The sequence below is a fragment of the Rhodnius prolixus genome, unplaced genomic scaffold (genome assembly GCF_049639745.1).
Source record: "Rhodnius prolixus isolate KJV_2025 unplaced genomic scaffold, Rpr scaffold_17, whole genome shotgun sequence".
NCBI lineage: Eukaryota > Metazoa > Arthropoda > Insecta > Hemiptera > Reduviidae > Rhodnius > Rhodnius prolixus.
In genome coordinates this window covers 182,663-204,357 of record NW_027411626.1, presented here as the reverse complement: position 1 = coordinate 204,357, position 21,695 = coordinate 182,663, and the positions used below count along the sequence as shown (strand labels likewise).

At 34.0% G+C, this 21,695-nt stretch overlaps 1 protein-coding gene across 2 annotated transcripts in view; it reads right to left on the bottom strand.

The window, feature by feature from the left end:
- Positions 1 to 12,179: 12,179 nt before the first annotated feature.
- Positions 12,180 to 21,695, bottom strand: part of LOC141459705 (T-cell activation inhibitor, mitochondrial-like) — a 39,187-nt gene continuing 29,671 nt past the window's right edge. Inside the window, exons 13-14 of one of the 2 annotated variants that reach the window (XM_074139068.1) lie at positions 13,942 to 14,049; positions 12,180 to 12,249 (exon numbers count right to left, since the gene is read on the bottom strand). The gene's annotated coding sequence lies outside the window, so the exon portion shown is untranslated. The remainder of the gene's footprint in view (positions 12,250 to 13,941; positions 14,050 to 21,695) is intronic. The other variant, XM_074139069.1, reaches the window with a different exon arrangement.

The window sequence follows — 21,695 nt, the reverse complement described above, 5'->3', positions numbered from 1 at the left end:
AGGTACACGATTGGATGGTCTTTAGATAAGTCCAAAAGTCAGGAAATGCTACTAAAAAAAAAAGATAGCTGGTGCCTCAATGGCTTCGCTCTAAACAGTCATACCACTGTGCCATCCATCTTTCAACACTTTGGTTGGATGAATACCACTTTGCCATAGAGGTATAAGCTTAAATTATTTTCGAAATATGACGATGTGTCATGTACGTAGATCCGGCTCTGCTCAAGCGCATTCAAACAAACCGTGGAATAAAGTTTCAATTTTAAGAGTTAAATATTTACCTCACAGAACGTCCTAACAATCCATTTTTTACGTCCTTCTTAAATGTCATTTTAGGGTAATGATCCAATCACATATATACAGTAAACGAAGGTAATCTGAGTCGTTAAAGTTCCGTGTTGATTATATACCATTGAAGTAAATTTAAAGTTGATAAACCTGAACAACAATGCAAGAAATCAAATGTTTCGTAGAATTCTGAAAAATAAACACATCAGTTGAGAGAACAATCACATTTTTTACCTATGTTCCTATCCATTACGCAAAAATATTTCACCAAAAGTCTAGAAGAAAAGAAAACGATTACGCTTTACGGTCTACATAAAATCCTAATAATAAAGACAAACTAGTACAGTAATAAACAAATAAAACAGATAATAAACATACAAACTCAACAAACCATCAAGTTTTAAACCAATCAAGCGCATAACTACAGTGATCTCAGTTTTTATTTGAAAGAAATATAACCTGGATAAACACGTAACAGGTTAAAAGCCCAACAGATAACAACGTGAAGGTTATAACAGTCACTATCAAAACCTTCTATACCTACCCTATAGTCCTAAAAATAAACAAAAAAGAGTTTTTCCAAAAACCTCCTTCAGATCGTTATGCTATTTTCCTTACAAGGTTTCCGTATTTTTTAAGGCCGCATTACAAGTTAACTTATCATTACTCATGGCGATCATACAATTTAGTTAATATGCAAGTTTACTCTTTGTAAAAAAACATTGTTTCAATTCATCACTAGAAATTGGGCTGTAAGGTGTTCATAGGAATAGAAAATCTAAGAGCCAGCAACTGGATTCGAACCCAAGATCTCCGTAAACCAACACGCTATTAGCTGAGCCCTTCCCTTCAAATAATTATTATATGTTTTTCTCTTTTACATCAGATGGGAGGAAAATAAATATAATTCCCAGAAGAGAAACAATTTATGGACGAAACAGACTAGAAAGATGAATAATCTTTAATGTGAAAAGGAAATTGGCTACACGCATAGTATATTAGTGTAGATGTTCTCTGTCAAGTAATTTGTCTTCAACAATAATTTCTACTCTGAAGAGAAACACAACTTATTTGTTTTTGTTGCAAATCTATGTATAAAACTGATGAACTCTTTTTCTATACAATGTGGAATAATATGATAAGTATTAAAAGTAATACTTTTTTTTAAATCAATCACATCTAAGAGTAAGTAAAATCATCACTATACATATATTACACGACAGTTGAACTTAAAGAAATACTGATATTAACCCAATATCCCGTTTGAATAACAAAGCCTGGGTTTGCACAACTGGGAATTTGAAACAATATTTGCAACATATTTACGTACTTTCTTGGTCCATCAAATCTGATGACTAATTTTCCATTAAATGTTATTAAGTTGGACTTTACTTTCTTGCCGCACTATCTCTGGGTTATTCTACTTTCAGGTTGTTTTTTCTACAAACGTTTGGTGTAAAGTCCTTAATCCTTTGGCTTCAGTCGATGATCTGAAACGTCGAATAACTCTAGTCTGCCTAGATCTTGACATCGCCACCATAAGTGCTGCTATAAGCAAAGCGTGGGAGTCCAGAGTTTTGGCTTGCCTATCCGTTGATTGTGCCCAATTTGAACAGATTCTTTAAAAAAAATAAGTAATTTTGACAATAAACTGAAATTTGTTTTCCATATTTTAAGTTACCATAACTTTTGAAAAACCTAACCGCTTGCAAAATATTTTTTTGTTTTGTTTTTTTAAGGTGCTCAAATACTATAAAAATATGCAACAAAAAATAAAACGTTCCATTTGAAAAACAAAAGTTGGATGCTGTATCTCGAGATACAGGGGTTTAAAAAAATGGGTCAATCACTGAAAATAAACTAGACTAAAAATGATTAAATACGTGTTTTTTATTTTTTCGAAATTTCCCGCCGTTAAAAAAAAAAGTGGGTGGAGCATGTAACTCTGGTCACCCTGTATAAATGTAGCTTGTCTTTATCATATTAAGTAGTGATTTTTAGCTATAAGTTTGTCTATAAGCTATAAATTTCAGAAGTATGGAATATCAAATATACCTGTTCCGTTTGCGACATCTTCTTCTGACAGAATATAAAAAGGCCATAGAGATTGTTTTCAGTTTCAATGGCTTTTTGGCAAATACGACGAGGATCCTTTTGCTCTTAACATTAGGAAAAGATGTCGGACATTAACATTTTGAACATCCCTACGGTTCAGTAAAAACTTACTTTAATGGCTACGAAATAACCATACTTTTCTTCAATTTATTTATCAAATGACCTAATGTTTCCTGAGGTGAGCTCCAAGATATTTAAATGTGTCACCTTTTCCATGTGGCTTGCCTTCTATTTTAATTAGTTAACATCTATTCCATGTGAGTTCTTTCTGAACCTCGCTTTCTAGGGTTGATGATCATGTTTTCATTCTTTTCAACACCCTCTGCAAAGAAAAACAAGACTTATTCTGTAGATCTTAGCCATTATTATGTTATTACCAAATCTTCGGCAAAAAAAGAACAAATAATTTAGTTGGTAAGAAGTTTCTAGGTCATTCTATCTCATAGCACTCTTCAGAAAAATAATGCCCTGATTGACTTTTTTCTTTTTCATTTACATAAAACGGACATGACTTGTTTTGTTGCGTAGTTCATACAACATTCATATTCCTCCTTAATTTTCACTGCGAGCAGAGAAACTCTTTACAGCCTCTTTGTCCTCAAATGCTTATCCTTACCTCTGGTGAAACGCCTTTGACGAAGATCAACAAAACATAGAAGTAAACTCTTTTAATAAAAGAGTGTTGTGAAAAAAGAAGTCGCTAAAAGAGAGAAAGTCCCCCCCAGGTGTTACTTTAAAGTCCTACTTATTATGTTCTGCACATTACCGACGCGGACCAAACTATACGGTTTCCTTATAAACATTTTTATTCTTTTTTTTTTCCTTCTAAGATTCGCTCCAATTCTTGCCGTATATCATGGTTAGCGTTTACACTTACGCTAATTATTTTTTGTTTTTAGTCTATTCATTTACCTTTACACCTTCCAACCTCTTACCGACCTATTAGTTTGCTACCTATTATGGGAAAAATATTGGAAAAACTTCTACTTAACCGCATCTACCCTATTCTGGAATCTGCGACTATAATTCCAACATATCAGTTTGGCTTTCGACAACAGCACAGCACTATTCACCAGTGTCACAGAGTAGTAGACGCCATTGCTTCCTCTCTGGAGCGGAAACAATATTGCTGTGGGGTCTTTCTCGACGTGGCTCAGGCCTTTGATCGAGTCTGGCACCCAGGACTATTGTGGAAGTTAAAGAGTGCTCTTCCATCAACTTATTACTTGATTATACTATCATTTCTTACCGACCGCTTCTTTAAGATAAGTTGTGGATCTGCCTCTTCCGACTACTCTCTGGCACGGGCTGGTGTACCTCAAGGAAGTATTCTCGGACCTCTTCTCTATACTGTGTACACATCTGACCTACCAACTGACTCTGCACACACTGCTCTGCACTTACGCTGACGATACTGCAATTCTCTCTTCTAACTCAGACGCCACTACAGCTTCCTCTCATCTACAATTTCATCTACACAAACTAGAACCCTGGGCCAAAAAGAGGAGAGTCAAATTCAATACTCAAAAGTACGAACAGATAACTTTTACTCTGCGCCGTAATTCTTGTCCCTCTATAAGTTTCAACTCAATTCCTCTTCCTTCTGCTAATTTAGTTCGCTACCTTGGGATGTACATCGACAAAAGACTAACGTGGAATCCGCACACTAAACTGAAAAGACTTGAACTCAACCGACGAAACAAATTACTACTGCGACTAATTGGCAGACAATCTAAGCGGCCACTGGAACATAAAAGACTAATATACAACTGCGTACTCAAACCGATCTGGACTTACGGACTCGAACTGTGGGGTTCAGCCAAACTTTCCAATTTACAAAAGATCCCAGTCCTTCCAATCCAAAATACTCCCGTCAGATTACGAATTCTCCATTTTATGTCTCTAACTCCACCCTCCATAACGATCTCAAAATCTCATACGTAACTGACGAATCTAAATCTAAATACAGAAAATTCTTTGACTCTCTGCCATTCTGTACCAATCCTCTTGTTCGAAATCTCGCCTCTAAAACGATTCCAGATCGTCCTCCACGACGATTGAAACGCTGTTGGCCTCGTGACCAGCTTCAATAGTACAAGAAACTCCAGCGAGAGTGTTGCCGGTGGGCAGCTTCTCTCCTCAAGCTGATCCTGTCATGAAGTGTTCGTTTATCGTATTCACTTATTACATTTTATTTTTTGTAGATTGTAAATAGCAAATAAATTAAAAAAATTAAAAAAAATAATAAAAGAAAAAGTATTTTCATTTATTTTGGTCTAATCTTTTTTCTGTTCTCGAAAGATATTTTCAGGTAGTCACTCTCTAGATCAAACAGAAGAACCACTTTCCATTTAATCTGGAACGACAAGATACTCCAGGCAATACAGTGAACATCCTCAGACTTGCGACTGACTCTCTGCAACCTACTAGAATCGATTACCTTCAGGAGATATCTTTTATATCACTTCTTTATCCAAAACCGTCTCCTGAAACAACTCTTCACTCCAGACTATCATTCTAACCCACTCAAAATAGCTACCTATGATCCTTAATGCAGGCTTATAATCTCCTCATCCTAAGCCAAGTAAAAAAAGTTGTAATGTTAATAAATTAGAACTTCTTTATTTTTTTTGTAAGTAATGTATATATTTTGAAACTTCTATTAATTAAGATTTGAAAATTTGTTAAATAGGCCTACTATTTTATTGCTTTTATTCTTTCAATTTACCTTAGTTTTTTCTCTAAAAATGGCTTCAACAATTTTCTTCAGTTAAGCACACGTACAAAGAGCCAAAGGTCCCCGGGGCAGATGACCACAATAAGGTCGTCCAACCTTGGTTGCCCACATCATTTTTGTTAATTTTACTAAAACATACCAGATTGGAATTTATTATATTTTTGTTTTATTTTCCGAAGATCTAATCAACAATGACCTGCATTGTTGCCGACAGGCTAACACACAAAGGAAGGAAACAAACTAAAAAAGTAGGTCATTACTGCTTCATTATACTTTCTCCCTAGACTATAAAGAAAGAGTTTTTTCTTGTTCTTTACAGCATTTTCAAGATGTAGGATTGTCTTTTATTGCTCTGCGACTTCTAGCAATCATGTGGGTGTCAGTAGTCTTTTGCAAATATGGAATCATTTAAAGCAAATAAATAAAAACAACTGGTCAGATTAGGCCATTCACCTAAGGTTTTTTACATTTTTTTTAAGTGGGAAGCAGCATTTTAAACTATTTTTTATTTTATTTTTTGTCTTCTCTTACTATTGGAAAGTGGAGTTACAGCCATCGTATCCACCTTAGGAACAGGGTTTTCACAGGATATCCGTTTTAAGTACCCTGAATCCGAAAAGTGAAATTTTATGATCATAAATCTCCTTTTTTGGAACTAAAATACAGTATTTTTTATTTTTCCAATGATTTAAGACGCGCGTCAAACATCTGAGGTTATTGGTGCCCGGAACTTCTCCCTTTTACAGGACAACACTGTCCATCACCGGACAGTAAGCTGGATTCGAAACCCGGGAGCTCCGCATAGAAACAGTTTTTTGTTTTTTTAATTTTTTTTGGCATTTTTCTTTAAACATGGTACAATCATTGCATACTTGTACACTTAACGCTATTATTTGAAACATATGAGATTAAATAACGAGACTGATGCTCCTAACTGAAGAACTATACGTCAAATCCTAACGACTGATAGCTGTGCAGCGTAAAGCCTTCTCTTTCGATTGCAGCGTCTGTCTGACTGGAACCGTTGTTTGTGTAAGAGGTGTTAAGTTTCGTTTTGCCGAAAACTATGATACTACACATGCGTAGTAGAGCAACGAATTGTCGTGAAATTTCGTATCAAAACTTGATAAAACCGCTACTGAAACTTATCTTTTATTAAAAGAAGTTTATGGCGATGAATGTTAATCACGTGCGCGAGTTTTTGAGTGATTCAAGCGTTTCCAAGATGGCCGGGAAGACGTCGGAGATGATGACCGCCCCGGGTCGCCCTTCCACGTCCAAAACGGATGAAAATATCGATTATAATTAATCAACATTACTATCGTGAGGTGCTTGCTCAACTCCGTGAAAGAGTAAGGGAAAAAACGACCCGATTTGTGGAAGAATAAGTCACAGGGTTCTCTATCAAGACAACGCGCCGGCTAACACTGTATTGTCGTGTCAAGACGTTTCTAGCCAAGTACAACATCCCAGTTTTAGGCCATCCGCCTTATTCGCCTGACCTGGCTACTTTTATTTGTTCCCCAAAAACTGCATTAAAAGCTACACGATTTCAGTCCGTTGAAGCTGTGAAAGAAAAAAGCGGCACGCGTCATGCAGGAGCTCACAGAAAAAGACTTCCAGCACTGTTTCGGAACAATGGTAAATTCGCATGGAGCGTTGTAGGGATAGGAGAGGGGTGTATATTGAAGGTGATAGTAATTAAATATGTATAAATTTAAGATAAAATGTTTTACAGCAATAGTCTCGTTATTTAATAGCCACACCTCGTATTTTCAAGAAAATTCTAATTTTACAAGGAAAATTTATATACAGCATTTCTGGAGGATGATTAAGCGATTGCTTTCCTCTAATATAACATTTCAGAATAATCTACGACTTGACAACAAACTGTATAAGATCGGCCAAAAGCAAATATGTTTTCGCCGTACGGAATAATAATATATAAGTTTAAATGCAGAAAATTATTTTGAAGAAAAAGCATTGTGAATTTTAAAATATATAATTTTTTTTTTTTTAACCATAAAACGTGAACTTACGAAAGCTAACAATTTATGATGTCTGACAAGAAGAAAAGATAATATCTTCCAACAATGTAAATGTCTATAAATTACACGATTACTCTGACAGCATAAGTATCGTTGACACATTTATCCTAGATAAATAGACACACTTTTTTTTAGTACTGGAGTATGGTTTATTTTCAGGTTAACAGTTATGATATTAAAAGTAAGTAGACATTGTAAAAGTAACCAAGTTTGTAACGATCACTGAACAGATTGGATTACCGATATTATAGCATACTAATCTATTTCTTTTGTACTATATTTCATTATTTGATTTTCAACAATTTTGATTTTTGAGTTACTATTAAAAGATAACTAATCAATAATTTATGGTCATGTTCGTTAGCGTTATCAATTATTTATATTTTCTTCAACACTTCTTAAAATTATTTTAATGTCTAAATCTAAAGTCTAAAATCTAAGAATTTGTCACATGAGAGACTAATTATTATAAGCTAATTTTTATTTATACTTTAAAGATGCAACATAATTATCCGTTAAAACATTTTTAATATGCCAAATGCAAAGACTAACTGCTTTTTCGAGATTGCTGTGGGCATTTTCTTGGCATTTTTCCAAAAGAATTTAGTTTAAAATTTTTCTGCAGGTGTTCCTATATTATATTAGGTAGGCTTTTAGGAGAGCTGTGATATCACGAAGGTAATTTTTAGTTAGAACCAATTCTAACTAAGCAAAAAAAAAAAAAACTTAATTACGTAAATTCCCGTACAAGGAAGTCCAATGAGAATTTCACGTCAGAATTGTTTGTTTATTCACAAGCTCTTCATAAGTAAAGTAATTGCCAATTTTTTCAGGCAGGCTTTACATCCAACAACCGAATTAGGTGTCGTGGACGGAGGCGACTAGCTAACATACTTTACTGCAAAATTTTTCATATTAACCATTAAATAAAATCCAAGGCCTAGACCCCGGGAATCGAACCCACTAAACCAACAATACGAGGTGTGTTCAAAAAGTAACGGGAATTTTTAAATTTCGCGGGTTTGGAGAGTCTGATTGTAATTTTTTTTTTTATTATTATGTTGGTACACATGCCCCTGAAGTACGATAAAATTTTCAGTAATATTCATTGTTTACTTCTTAAGTGGCAGCCGTTAAGGTTAGACGTGTTTTTCGAGCTTGGCGATTTTTGTTTGTTAAAAAAAAATGGATCAAAGAATTTGTATTAAATTTTGCGTAAAAAATGAAATAAAGTGTGTGAAATGTTAATAAAGGCATATGGTGAGTCTGCTATGAGTAAAACAAGGATTTACGAGTGGTATAAGCGTTTCCAAGATGGCCGCGAAAACGTTGAAGATGACGAACGACCTGGACGTCCAAGCACATCAACAACCGATGAAAACGTGAAAAAAGTGAAAGAAATGGTTATGAACGATCGCCGAATCACAATCAGAGAAGTCGCTGATGATGTTGCCATATCAATTGGCTCATGCCATGAAATTTTTTCGGATGTTTTGGGTATGAAACGTGTGGCAGCAAAATTTGTTCCAAAATTGTTGAATTTCGAACAAAAACAGCGGAGAATGGAAGTTGCTCAAGAGTCACTCAACGAAGTCGACAACGATGCGGATCTACTGAAACGTGTTATAACAGGTGACGAAACATGGGTTTACGGATATGATGTCGAAACTAAGGCTCAATCGTCCCAGTGGAGGCATTCTGGATCGCCAAGACCGAAAAAGGCTCGACAAGTGCGGTCGAATGTGAAGGTTATGCTCACTGTGTTCTTCGATTTTAATGGCATAGTGCATCATGAATTCTTGCCACAAGGTCAAACAATCAATAAGGAGTACTACCTACAAGTTCAACGCCGTTTGCGTGAAGCAATCCGAAAAAAACGCCCGGATTTGTGGCAAAACAATTCATGGATTTTGCACCACGATAATGCACCTGCTCACACTTCATTGCTTGTTCGTGAATTTTTGGCCAAAAACAAAACTTTAACGATGCCCCAGCCTCCATATTCGCCAGACATGGCTCCATGTGACTTTTTTCTATTTCCAAACATAAAGAGAACATTAAAAGGCCGTCGTTTTACAAGCATAGATGACATTAAAAGCGAATCGCTGAAAGAGCTGAAAGCTATCACAAAGATCGAGTTTCAGAAGTGTTTCGAGGATTGGAAAAAGCGCTGGCACAAGTGTATTGTATGCGAAGGGGACTACTTTGAAGGCGACAATATTAATGTAGATGAATAAATAAATATTTTTTTCAAAAAACGAAAATTCCCGTTACTTTTTGAACACACCTCGTACATCTCAGCATTGCGGGTTCTCGCCTATAACCGCTCGGCTATCGTAGCGCCTCGCCTCTTTATATGTATGCATTTCTTTGGAAGAGACCTCATTTACCAAACGCATCCTGGAGTTCTTTATAGGGAATATTTAATGATAGTCACTGGATGCTCGGAATGATCATGATCAAGGCCATCCTTGTCTTTCCACTTCATTTCTCCTATTTCTGTAATGTGTTTTTTATCTAAGTTAAAAGCGCATATTTTTTATTTACTTTTAATCACATTTATAACAAATATATAAGAAGCCATTTATATTTAAATGGATAGTTACCGACTTTTACTAATCGTTAATCTCTGAAAGCCAATGCGCCACACGGTAGCCGAGTGGTTAGAGCAGTGCTTCCCAAACTATGCACCACGGCACACAACTGTGCCACGGCTAGGGTAGAAGTGTGTCGTGGCAAAAAATTAAGATTCATTGCTACTGTATATATATGTAGTTAATTGTATTGACAGAGAACAGTATAGATGGGTGAATGATTGGGTTTGTTATTAATGTTACAGCCTGCCATGAAAACTTGTATTTTTGTAGGATTGTAATAGTGTTGTTATTACAGCACTAGTTGAGCATAATACGTCATTTTAAAATGAAATGGGAGCATTTCAGCTCCAGTGTGCCGTTTACTGTTTTGGTATCTTGACTAATGTGCCATGACCAGAAAAAGGTTGGGAAGCACTGGGATAGAGGCTAGACCCGCAATGCTGAGATGTATTGTTGGTTACAGGGTTTCGATTCCCTGGTCTAGTCCTTGGATTTTATTTAATGGTTAATATAAGAAATTTACAGTGAAGTATGTTTGCTAGTCGCCTCCGACCCATGTCAACCTAATTTGGTAGTCGGAGTAAAGCCCACCTTGAAAAAATAGGCACTACTTTTCTTATTCTATTGCCATCCTTAAGAAGTATTAAAGGAAATAGGTTATAGAGAAATTCCTGTAAGTTAAATACATAAATTGGTTTTCATGTGGTGTAAAATCACGAGTCGCCAAATATTTTCTTTTTCCCCTAATTTGAGAGTACAGCGGAAATAAGCGATTTAAGGACTCTTTGATTAGCTTCCTTTTTTCCAGCAATTTGGTAACACCATCGGTTCCCGTAGGGGAAAGCGACTTAGCCACGCCTACAGGGGATATAAGAGCCCCTGCGGGTAGTCCAAACTAGCATGTAGGACCTGCAGAGATTGTTGCAACTATTTGAGTTAAGCGTAATAGTGTAGCATGGTTATTTTATGTAGGTAGACTCTACTAATAAAGTGATTCTTTAATTTTATCTCAGTAAAACTTCTCCCAAAAATAAAAACTCTTCTGATTATCAGAGTTGTCTGAGAATAAATATGTTGAGAGATGCCTCATTGTGGTGGAAGATTTTTCTAATTTTACGGTTCCTTAAAGTGAGAAAGAGAATACGTGTTTTATACAGAATACGAGATTTATTAGTTTCAAGTTTTTTTAGTAAGAGAGAAAAGCTCGAGTTTCTACTGAAGAATCTGTTGAATTACTACCATAATATGTGCCAAATAAAAGAAAAACTAATTCAATAATAATTGATTTTTCATTTTTCAACTGTTACTGATACACTAGGAACACTTCTTAGTAAATGTAAGTAAGTACAAAAGTAACAAAAAAGTAAAAAATAAATAAACTGAAAAAGAATTGGTTTTGTGGGATGGAAATAGTCACAGTTTCTCAGAAAGTAATAATTTTCCTTTAGAGAGAGTTAGGTGGGCGCCCAAAAATATATAGTAAAATAAAACAGTCTATACGTAGGTGTGTTCTGGTAGACACGTTCGAGACAAATCTCTTCCACTCGACAGCATCATCTGTCTGTCTAATACAACAATAGGCTTTTGTTCGTCACGCACACAGATCAAATGAATGCTACAATTGGTATCATTTTAGATAAATGTAATACAATCTCCTCGTTTGATCTCGAATATTGGGATCAAACTTTCATATTGCACTATTTCTTTTCCTAGACGCACTCCAGATATTTGAAAGGAAATTTCTTTCCCAACATATTTTTAGGATTTTACAACAAAACATCAAAATTCTGGCTTATCCATGAATGAAAATAATTCTTAAGTGTTGATTTTCTTTAAACAATTTATATATATCAATGTTTACACATCAATTACGCTGGAATAGATAAAGTGGCATCATTTTGAAGATTTTAGGATATGGTTCAAGATTATTGGGGGCACTTAAGGAAAAGAGTAACGGACGACACCGTTTTCAAAGGAGTGAACAAATTTAAATATTTGACAGCTCCCTCATCTACAAGAAGGAGGTCAGCGTGATGACATTGTAGCAGAATTTCGGCAGGCAACACATGTCTGCTGGTGATAAGAAGGTCGTTCTGCAATAAGGCGACAAGCGAAAGTCACCAATATTTATAAGACAGTTCTATTTACAGTAATGTGTATTGTTAAACAGCTCAGAGGTTGACCGCCTCCAATATACTTTATGACGTCACGTCTTAATTAACAAAAAATTAAAAATAATTACGATATCTTTTAATGTAAATTTTCAGATCTGAAGAGGACTGGCAAAATCTAAAAATATATATCAAAATCTACTGCAGACTATGACTGGTTTATCTGAACCTCAGACAGTTTACACCCTTTATATAATATACCCTATTTTTTAATTAACCATACCTGAAACTTGATCTAAAGCTGATGAAAAACATAATAAAGCTGAAACTATCCATAAAGGTCTCTGGGGCATCTGAAACAAAAACAAATAATATAATGTAATTTAATAGTTTGAACAAAATTAACACATTTCTTCAAATATTTATTAAACAAAAATACTTAAAATTTTAGAAGATGAAATTTTAGCGAGACAAAAATAACAGAAGATACAAAAATGCCTACTAAACGTACACTCACAGATCAACTACATAAAGGCTATAATTTTCTAAAAACGTCCACCAAATAACAATAATACTGTCTCTCTCTTCCTGTCCTTGATTGTTCGATGTGTTTGGAACACCCAATTTCATTTACATTTAGCTTCCTTCCTCTGTTATTACGTAGACGTTTTGTTTTGTTTACATAAATTTAATAAATTCCAAAATAGTATTTATTACAAAATATTTTTTAGACCCAACAATATTCTGATCATGTCAAGTTCAAGTCTAACTAATGTCAAGCTTAATTTTTGGCCTATAAACAGACCTTCTCTACTCAAATATAGGAAAAAAGTCAATCATTACATCTCGAAATTATTTAAAGAATTAATTAGCGAATTATTTTAAGCAATAATTTCATTTTCTAAATTATAGCATCTAAAATACGAGTATTTTATATCTGCACCATTCCTACTCAGAAGATTCCTGTGTCATTGCACCCAATCCAGATCCTACCATAACATCCCGCGCAATTCAAACCCACATATTTACAAATCTGGCTCAGATGAGGGCAGGCCAGAATCAAACTCTGCTAAACCTAAATATAAAATCATAACTTCATAACCTTCACCCTCAATGTGCGATCCTTCAATCGGACCCGTAATCCCTACAGTTAAGACAGTTCGCGCCACCATGGGTCTTTACCTAGATAAAAGACTTTCAACTGGAACCTACACGCAAGACTGAAGGGAGACAGGAAATGAAGAGCTAAAGAACTAACTAAGAAATAACTTCTCACACACGTGATTAACTACTTACAACCACTACTTATGAGTATAATAAACTAAGCATATAAACCGTTCCAATCAAAATACCTTCATGAAATGACCATTACTATTGCTTAACTAATCAAACCTAAGGGAAAGCCACAACGTCTTTAAAATACATCAAGAAACTTCAGGCTATACAGAGAAAATTCCTCCATCAATCTGTATCATTTCATTAGTGTTACATTCCATATATTGTAACGATTACTAGTAAATAAAAATCTGTTATTTACACCAAATTGGGCCAAAAATAATGAAAATAGGTGATGATCAGGATTTCCTGATCTCCCGTTATTTAGAAATAGTAAAGTATACTACACTAGAGTAATGCTGCCATTTGAGATAAATGAAGCAGTTCTGTATCCAAGTATATGAGATGCTACTCCTCGATCTGACCAAGAGCCTAACCTTTAGCTAAAAAATTATGTCGTATGTATTATTTTCTGAGGAATAAGTCTTCTACATTGAGAAAAATGTTTATATTTTGTATATTGATTTTTTTTTTTTAATTCCCAAAAATGTGTGTTTTTTTTAAAAAATTATGATTCACCTTTCTCTAATAAATTGCAATACAACCTCAGCAAATCCCTTTAGAGAAATTTTAGTATGAACTCTACCCCAAAAAAAATACATTAAAATATATTTCTGATTAAATACACATTTTGCAAAAAATTGACTGCTTGCTTTTTTAATAAAAGAAAGGAAACATCACCAAATAAAATGAACAGTCTTTTCCATTACCGGATTTTGAAAGAAATTGTCTCTTGATTGATTTGATGATGATAGTAAAATAACAACAGATTGAGCCACTCTCTTTGAAGGAATCAAAATCTAACTTTGCCAGCTGTCCTATAAAGAAAATAATACAACAGTGTATTAAAAAAAAAAATGTATAAAAATATTAATTGAGAGAAATAATAGAAACAACTAGTTCCATTTTTTTTGTAATTTAAGTACCTACACTTCAAGATGAAATTGCTTGTTATTAGAGTGTACTATAGTGAAACCAAACCAGTTTTCTGACATAACTGGTTTAAGGCAATTAAATAAACTGAGAGCACAAGTTAAAAATGAGTAGATATTTCCTAGCGGACTATATAGTCTTTTATTTCTCTTTTTTTACTTTGATGTCGTAAAGCATTTTACATTTATTTCTTAGTTATCACATTATTAAGTAAATTAATGTCATAATTTTTTATGTAAATTAATTTTGTAATTTATACAATTCACTCTTGTTTATACATAAATTTTTACTGAAAATAAGGATAATTATTTAAAAGGAAATATTCTCTTACTACTTTTAAATAAGGGAAGTAGTGATCGAAAAATTGGTTTTTAGTAATTAGCCTACGAGGGAGTGGGTTAGTGAAAAAAATATCAAAAAATTTTATAAAAGAATCAAAGGAATACCAAACGAACATTACGTTTGGAGAACTATAATTTTTTTAAAAAATATTTTTCTAAAAACACGCATACGAGGTGTGTTCAAAAAGTAACGGGAATTTTCGTTTTTTGAAAAAAATATTTATTTATTCATCTACATTAATATTGTCGCCTTCAAAGTAGTCCCCTTCGCATACAATACACTTGTGCCAGCGCTTTTTCCAATTCTCGAAACACTTCTGAAACTCGATCTTTGTGATAGCTTTCAGCTCTTTCAGCGATTCGCTTTTAATGTCATCTATGCTTGTAAAACGACGGCCTTTTAATGTTCTCTTTATGTTTGGAAATAGAAAAAAGTCACATGGAGCCATGTCTGGCGAATATGGAGGCTGGGGCATCGTTAAAGTTTTGTTTTTGGCCAAAAATTCACGAACAAGCAATGAAGTGTGAGCAGGTGCATTATCGTGGTGCAAAATCCATGAATTGTTTTGCCACAAATCCGGGCGTTTTTTTCGGATTGCTTCACGCAAACGGCGTTGAACTTGTAGGTAGTACTCCTTATTGATTGTTTGACCTTGTGGCAAGAATTCATGATGCACTATGCCATTAAAATCGAAGAACACAGTGAGCATAACCTTCACATTCGACCGCACTTGTCGAGCCTTTTTCGGTCTTGGCGATCCAGAATGCCTCCACTGGGACGATTGAGCCTTAGTTTCGACATCATATCCGTAAACCCATGTTTCGTCACCTGTTATAACACGTTTCAGTAGATCCGCATCGTTGTCGACTTCATTGAGTGACTCTTGAGCAACTTCCATTCTCCGCTGTTTTTGTTCGAAATTCAACAATTTTGGAACAAATTTTGCTGCCACACGTTTCATACCCAAAACATCCGAAAAAATTTCATGGCATGAGCCAATTGATATGGCAACATCATCAGCGACTTCTCTGATTGTGATTCGGCGATCGTTCATAACCATTTCTTTCACTTTTTTCACGTTTTCATCGGTTGTTGATGTGCTTGGACGTCCAGGTCGTTCGTCATCTTCAACGTTTTCGCGGCCATCTTGGAAACGCTTATACCACTCGTAAATCCTTGTTTTACTCATAGCAGACTCACCATATGCCTTTATTAACATTTCACACACTTTATTTCATTTTTTACGCAAAATTTAATACAAATTATTTGATCCATTTTTTTTAACAAACAAAAATCGCCAAGCTCGAAAAACACGTCTAACCTTAACGGCTGCCACTTAAGAAGTAAACAATGAATATTACTGAAAATTTTATCGTACTTCAGGGGCATGTGTACCAACATAATAAAAAAAAAAATTTACAATCAGACTCTCCAAACCCGCGAAATTTAAAAATTCCCGTTACTTTTTGAACACACCTCGTACATTACAAATTCTGTAGTGGGAGGATGGAGGTAAGCTTCCCTCTAAAGAGCTATTTTACCGAATATTACAGTATTTAATAAGGGACTCTTTTATACGTAACATTATTATTAGGAATTAATTTGCTGCTAAAACTTTCATGCTAGAAGATTATCGCTTGATAGGAACTTCTTAGCTTTTGACAATCATCTAACACACCTAATTACTCACGGAGATCATTAAACTACAGCAAAGGAGGTATTCCAAAAGGTAGAGTGCAGAAGAATATGATTCTTAAAATACTAAGCACTTAGGAGAACTATACTGGCTTTGATGCAGTAACTTGAACGGTTTATGCAATTTCTTACGTTTAAAACTGGGAATCTTCCAATAAAAAAAGTATTCCAAGAGAATCCTAAAGGTGTGAGGCCGAGTTGGCGTCCTAAAAACAGAAGAATGGACAGCCTTCCTTAAACTTTTCTAATGAAAACTGAACAAGAGAATGTGCTATCAATAGAGGAAGGTGAAAATAGAAATCGTTGACAAGACAAAGGGCTGCCACAAGAACGAAAACGTCTGCTGCGCAACAGGAAGAGAAGAAGGAACCATCTACAATACACATATGACTTTATATTTTGGATGAACATTTTTATCGAAAAATTTAATTTTTGAAAAAATAATTACTTCAAATTAAATTAAATTTCAGTTTATGTACTGGAGAAATGAAAACAAGAAAACAACATATTTTTATGTTGTCCATAAATGTCCAAAGAACTTACCAAACCAAGCTTGTACTGACCACAACCATACGAATAGATCAATTTATTTAAAAAAAAAACTATCGAACTTTGAAGAACCAGAATACCCGTGTCTGGTAAAAACTAAAAATCTGAAATCTCTACAAACATAGCGGTACCTTTTATTGGGTGTAAGAGGGAGTTGAAACACTTCCAATCAAGTAAATAGGTAATTAATTAATTAAAAGATTCCTAAATTAAAAGAAAATAAATTAACACAGTTCCCTGGCCGAAATAATGATCAAATAATAGCTCAAGAATTGACAGTTAGTGGGCCAGCTTACGGTGTACATGGGTATCGCATTTCTAGGAGCTGTTAGCTATCATAGTAATAATAAAGTACAAAGAAGCTAGAATGATAACAGTGGAGATGCGCTCTCTTTAACACTGGTAATGTGCCATTTCTAGCTTATGCACGTACTTTTTTTTAATAAAGAAGAAATCTTGAACAAAACTACTACTATATTGAATTGATAGACATGATATAGACAGCTTTTTATAACAATTAAATTGATTGGGATTGATCTAACGTAGCTGCTATATAATAAAACATGTGCAATATTGAAGTCAAAAAAGACTTAGTAAAAATTGTAACGATAAAGAAGAAAATATACTATATCACCTACATTTATGAGGAGTGTGTAATGCACTAAAAATTAACTGCATTAAAAACAACAATTTTTAATGCATAAAAATGAAACTTGAGACGTAAAAAATTAACGTAATTACAATTGCCCGTTAGTTTTCATTGATGTAATCTTAGCTATTACTTTTTTTTTTAATTTAATAAAAAAACTATAAGAAAACGTCTCTATTTTTAATAAAAGTTCTTTATAATTTTAATAAGAATACGATCAGACGAAGACTTCAGTTAAAACTGAAAATTAAAAAAAAAAAAAAATTATGAAGCTTAATAATGCTCTTCTAATGTCCAATTTTATTTCTATTTCTGGGTTAACCGAACCATAAAAAATAAATATATATAAAAAAACAGTTAAACTTATAACTACATTATTAAAAATTTAATTAACCATGTCTAGTGGTACGCAGTATCTTTTGCGCAAATAATCTGTAATCTATCCTGGTGCTGAAGTCAGTATTACTTCGACCAAATATTCCAGAAATTTGTGCATAACAACCAAGCAAATGTTTCATATTTAACTTACTTTTTTTTTTTAGATAATTTCAAGTATTAAATATTTGTAAATATAATTATAGTAATAAAATGAAAACGTGGAGACTTGCTGTAGCTTTAACGATGTATTTTAATTTATTCCTTTTTAAGAATTACTCACTAATATTGTATTCATAGTACTCTAAATCTTTGTAAGTTAGTGTTAGGCGAGAGAAATTTCTGGTGAAATGTGTCCCGTAATTACAAAAAAGATGCGAGGAACCAGTGTTCCTTGCTATAGTTCGTAGCTGATACTGAGATTATCAGTTATGATGCCTATTCCCGAGAAAGAGTTCAGGTTCAATAAAAGGGAATACAAAGGTTTTTCCTTAAAAAGGGTATCCAGCTATCTTATTTCCTTCCTCCATACCAGCATGCCCAGTTACGAAAAATAGGATGATTTTTGTATTCTCCGCTAAGATTTTTAAAGTTTGCCGAGACATCGGTCACAGGCACCTATGTAAAGGAATAGCAATCTCCAGTACCGGAAGGAGCCAGTATTTTAGGTTATTTAGTCGTCACAAATTTAATGACTGTATAATTTAATCCTTAATCGGAATCAGGTTACGAAAAATCCATTCATAATAATTAAAGAGTAATTACTAAATTTTTCTCAATACTACTTGACACTATCCATTGAGTACGTACGACAAACTGGCTGCATGTTTAGTGACTGTAAGGATTTTCAGAGACTCTCTTATCCTCGAATGTTTATATTGAATTTTGAAGTCGAATTTTAAGACCATTGCATTTTTTGTTCAGACTCCGTTAATCTCCCACTCTCTCTCAGAGCTTAACGACATTAAACCTAATTATTTACAAAAACCCGCAAAGTCAGGCTCTTTATATGCATGTCATCAGAGTTGGCACCGTTCATTCAGTATAGGTTATTTTTTTGAACGAAAAAAAAATAGAATAAGTAAGCCGTTAGTTTAGAAAAAGAGGATATTTAACAGCTTACTGACTGAAGTGAATTGCGCAATGTGCAATTAAGCACATTAAGCATTTTTGTTATCTTCTTAAAAATTGAAACGCTTGGATAGGTTTCATTTTGATAAAATTTGCATATAAGAAAATTCCTATTTTCAATAGGTTTTCTTTGCTAACGTATTCTTTTTTTTTTTTAAGAAAATGATCCTCTGTGTGAACAAAATATCTCAAAAATTTAAAATCGTAGATAGGAAAGTATCGATAGATCTGATTCATGTAAAAATATCTGATTAATAGTTTGTCAGGTCTTAAATTACGCTTCAACTTCCAAGAAGCTCCTGATGAAGGGCACCAATGGTATCCGAAACCCTGAGCACCAATAAAAAGATTTAAGTATTAAGAAGACATTCTCTGGCTAAAAAAAAATCTGCTTTCTGATTGAAATCAATTCTTTAATCTTAAACAATAAAACTAAAGATACAAGCTCTTCGATCCATCGATTATTTGCTGATATCCAAATAAACTGACAAATATTGGCCATACAAATTAAAACAAAATGGACGCTGACAGATTATGAAAAAAAAAATTTCCTTTATGCAAGAGGCCTTTTCTGGTAGAAATATTACACCAATTTAAAGGATAGCAAAGTAATCCAAAATTAGAACTTTTCTTACCACTAAATAAGATATTGTAATAATGTCATTTTATACCAGAAACAGGAACATGCCTTTTAAAAGGATAACCTCCAAATGTAAAATAATTTAAAGAGGAAACCTATGTATCCAAACAGCTGTACTATCCACTGAAGGGGGTTAAAGAAGTAATACGAATTTCACACTAACTACTTCCCTTCTTCCTTCGGCAAGAACGAGGTTGGTAACGTTGGTGGCGACATGGATCAGGGAGATAATGGAATCAGTATTCTAGATTGTTTAGATATGATTGGAAAAATGCCATATTACTAAGTTTATTTATGCTATTTCTTGCCATATAGAAAGAAACCTCTTTCCTACAATGTAGGCAGGAGGTATCATCATAAAACAAACACAGGTGGTGGCATAGCCTGTGGTTTCTTTACAGCTATAATATTGGTAACACTCTCTCATAAAACTATGTTATCCTATCTGATTATCGAAGCCAATTTACCATTGTGGTGCTTCTTATAATAGAATATAGTTACTAGTTTTACCATTGTTTCATTATTATTAAACATTATTTTGTGGCCGTTTCTTGTTTGTTCTTATTGCTTCCACTTAAAGCTGTGTAATGTTACGTGTGTTCATAAAAAAAGGAGCAAAGTATCAGTAGCCTTGAGTCTTCTAAGATTCAGTAACGTCAAGGATTCAAAGATGTTCCAAGTTCTGAAAAACATTTCTTCAAAAATCTTTTCTCTTACCATTTGGTAAGAAGGATGTAATCGCATAGATTTTTCATTTTGCGTTTTTCCCCCCGGAAATAATAGGTTTTAAAATCTTTCGAGAACAATAACTGACACTACCTTGTTTACTACCAACTTTCCCATATTGTACGTGAAAAAAGAATCAGGGTTTTCATCAGCGCAGAGTATTATCATTTTTTTTTTAGAACAAAAATAACTCTATCTCTCTAATGATGTGTGTATTTGTAATTTTACATCATACTAGGAAAAAAAACCTCGCGTGGTTGCTGCTGGCTACGCGTACTCAATAATAACAGCAAGCTTCATTTCAATCCAACGCTAGTGATACTGGATTGATTGCAAGACCACTGATGCTGTTCCAGTTTTTTAAGTAAAAGTGGAATGCAACTGTTACTAGCGGTATCAAATGCCAAGAAGGTCTAACCACGAAGCAAACCGAGGCGTGCTGGACTGACCACATAAACCCACTTCTTATTAAATTTTCCCGTCTAGAAGTCCTAGTTCTTTCATGGGCCGCTACTCCATATAAAATCGTGAGCGAATAACTGTCATAAGTGGATATCAATTAATTATATTTCCTTGCATTTTATTAATCTTAATTCTATTATTGCTGGTAGAAGGAAGTAATAAGACTGTACAATTTTCAATATTAATAATATTAGTTCAAAAATTGGAAATTAGTATTTCTTTTTTCTTTTTTTTGTGACCGTTAAATATTGAATATTGTGGACTAAGTTTGCGCGGATTCCAACAAAAAAGAACTCTAATTTATCGAAAAGTTGCGAAAGATATAATAAACATAATCCACAATATTTTCAATGAGCACTGTAACCATTTAAAAGTAAGAAAAGGTATGAGGGTTCACATATTGAATTTTATTTTAGAGTAAATCCAGTGTTACACAATGAGAGCTCTGGCGCTGGAAATTATCCAGGTCACCCGATAGTTTGACTAAGAAGAAGTGCGATTCTATACACTGGCAACTGTGTAAATTCGGAATCTAGAATTTTCATTGGACAGAAGGAAACCAATTTTGATGGAAAGTTATCGACAATATTCTATGTAACTCAACAAAAATATAGAACAGAGACTGGATGATGATTGTCATCTTTGTAGGCTTTCAAGCTTTATCAGTCATTATGGATGCATCTGAAGCGAAATTCATTGCTTCTTTTCCACTCAGTGGACTTAAGTTATTTCATGATCTGAAAATGAAAAGCTTTCTCTATTGAAAAAGAAAAAAACCAAATTTTTCTTCGTATTTTGGAGAGTTGAAAACACGATTTCGATAGTTTGACAATTGCGCTACTTCCTCTTCCGAGGGGTAAGAAAAAAACGTTAATTAAAAGACCTTATTACGCAACTAGAGAGTGAAAGAGACTGAGTTTCTTTTCATACCTTTGTATGAAACTTAAACAGCAATACAGTAA